Genomic DNA, 2,732 nt, shown 5'->3' on the forward strand with positions numbered 1-2,732 from the left:
TACATATTATAACTAAACAACAGATGTAGATTTATTGAGATTTATTGACAGATGATTATATGATTGTGGACTGACAGACAAAACATGTATGCTCCAGTGCTCAATAACTTTGAAATTTGTCCATTCAGCTTATATAATCACAACACTCATTATCTAATGTAACAGACACCATTATTAAAATATCATTGGTGGAGACATTGCTGTTGCTGTTCAGAGCTTGTGGTGTGGCTCTGCAGGACCGGGACCTTAAAGATAGCCACAATGGGAGAAAACGATGATAATGGAAAAAAAAGAGGCTGCCCTTAAGGCCAAAATCTGTCATCAAATTTAGCATTATTTTGGAGATTCAGTATTCCATGGGGCACATTCTTAAAGAAACAGATCAAGCTGGATGAAGGCTGGGTACCTTTGGAGATGAGATAGTTCAACAGGTTGAACCATCTAACAATGGTCTTTAATGTAATTGTAGAAGCATTGAGCAAATCCAAGGCAGAACTCATGGAAATCAGTGAGGATAAAACTAAAATCAGAAGGTCTCAAAGCAATCCCTTCGGTGAAATGACTGATGAGTATAAAATGATGTAAAACAACAAAACAGATCTGTTTGTATTAAAGGCTTCCCAACTGATGCAACTCTTGATGACATAAAAGAATGGTTAGAAGACAAAGGTTAAGCACTAAATATTCAGATGGGAAGAACATTGCATAACTCACTTAAGAGATTGAGTTTTGCTGTGTTTGATAGCATTGAATCTGCTAAAAAGTTTGTAGATACCTCTGAACAGAAGCACAAAAACACAGACTTGCTAATACTTTTCAAGGAAGATTACTCTGAACAACAAAAAAAAAAAAAAAAAAAAGAAGAAGAAAGAAAACAAAATGTAAGCTAAATTAAGAGCTAAATGAGGAAGATGCTGAAATGAAATCTCTAGAAGACAAGATTGGATGCTTGCTGAAATTTTCAGATGACTTAGATGATCAGACCTATAGAGAAGATTTACACATCCTTTTCTCAAATCATGGTGAAATAAAATGTATACACGTTGTCAGAGGAGTAAAAGAGGGGATAATTCTATTGAAAGAAAAAGCCAAGGAAACATTGGGTAAAGCCAAAGATGCAAATAATGGTAACCTACGAATAAGGAACAAAGAAGTGAGATGAAAAGTACTAGAAGGAGAGTTGAAAAAAGAAGCATTGAAAAAAAGTATAGAAGACCAACAAGAATCCCTAAACAAATGGAGGTCAAAAGGTCGCAGATTTAAAGGTAAAGGAAAGCGTAATAAAGCTTCACAGCCTCGGTCTGCTAAAAGAAAATTACACTTTCTGAGCAAGTAAAGGAAATTTGCTAGTGACAATGAAAATGGTGCAATGGGACCTGTGAAAAGAGCAAGGGAAGAAACAAAGAGACAGAAAAGAGAAAATGGTGATGGAGACTAGTAGTTTAGTAAACCAAATTTTTATTTGTTTAAATAGGTTTTAAACAGCTTTTCTTTTGAAGACCTTTTAAAAGAAAACCAAATCGGGTCCACTTCAAGGTCCTGTGAGAAGGGAAAATATTTTTTGCCATTTAACTTGTCTTTTTTTTCTGTTATCCAGATTAGGAATATTTTTTGAATGTGTAGTTCAGTTTGTGTTATTCCAGGTGATTCAAATATCAAAAGGAAGATTCTTCCTAAATTGCCTTCATAATATGAGAATGTATTAGTATAAACTAATGAAATATATACTATATGAAACTAATAAAATATATACTATATGAAAAGAGCAAAAAAAAACCTCATTTGTTGTTAAGGAACTACATAAATCAAATTTTGCAAACACTAACAAAATTAATATTATCTTTATTGAAAAATAAGGCTTGTGAAAGCAAATTCTAATGCAACCTTAAAATGCATGACTGCTGACCTGTCTCCAAGAATATGCTCTTCTCAATTTTTCTTGAAATATCTCTGTGTTGATAATGCTACGTAATGTTAATCTGAAATAAGTTACAATCTCCATAATGACACTGAGACTCACAGCACAAGCAGATAAGAGAAATTACTCCAACAAAAATAGTCTCATATATTTTTTAGTTTTCTTTCTTTAAATCTTACTCCATACTATTTAAATTTATCTTGTTCATTCTCTTCTGTCCCATTCTCCATAAAAATACATTAATGTATTCATTCTTTACTCTTGAACAAGAATTTGACTGCATACACTCCAAGCTGACATCATGCCTCTTCCACATCACGCCTCTTCCTCCATGACAGAAGGATTTATAAGATTCGGTTATTTGTTTTGTTTGTTACTGTATTCTATTTGTTATTCTATTTGATATTCATCAATTATCTCAAGCAGAATAAGTATAGTCAAAATCTCAATCACACTGTTAGTTTTTAAATTGCTTTTTAATCATACGGACATGGGAAATAGAACATTTGCCTAATATAGGACTATTAATTAAAGAATGCTGATGTAAATTCGTTGTCAGTAACATGTATGCATGCTACTTGAAACAGAATCCTTACGACCTCCACCAACACTTTATTTAATTTTATAAGCTAAGATAGTGAAATAATAAAAATGAGGATGAGGAAGTAAAAGCCAGCACCATGTAACAAAACAGCAAATTTCCTAACACACTTCTAAGAATTTTGAGGATGTAGACATGTATCCTCATTAGGCTTCATCACTTATGTTTGGTATAGACAGTGATAAACAAGATATAAAAATATGTGTCAGAGGT

At 32.7% G+C, this 2,732-nt stretch overlaps 1 pseudogene; it reads left to right on the top strand.

Moving 5' to 3' along the window:
* Positions 1 to 274: 274 nt before the first annotated feature.
* Positions 275 to 1,438, top strand: LOC108541030 (lupus La protein pseudogene; annotated as a pseudogene).
* Positions 1,439 to 2,732: the final 1,294 nt, after the last annotated feature.

This window comes from Rhinopithecus bieti, unplaced genomic scaffold (genome assembly GCF_001698545.2).
Source record: "Rhinopithecus bieti isolate Rb0 unplaced genomic scaffold, ASM169854v2 scaffold_19691, whole genome shotgun sequence".
NCBI classification, from domain to species: Eukaryota; Metazoa; Chordata; class Mammalia; order Primates; family Cercopithecidae; genus Rhinopithecus; species Rhinopithecus bieti.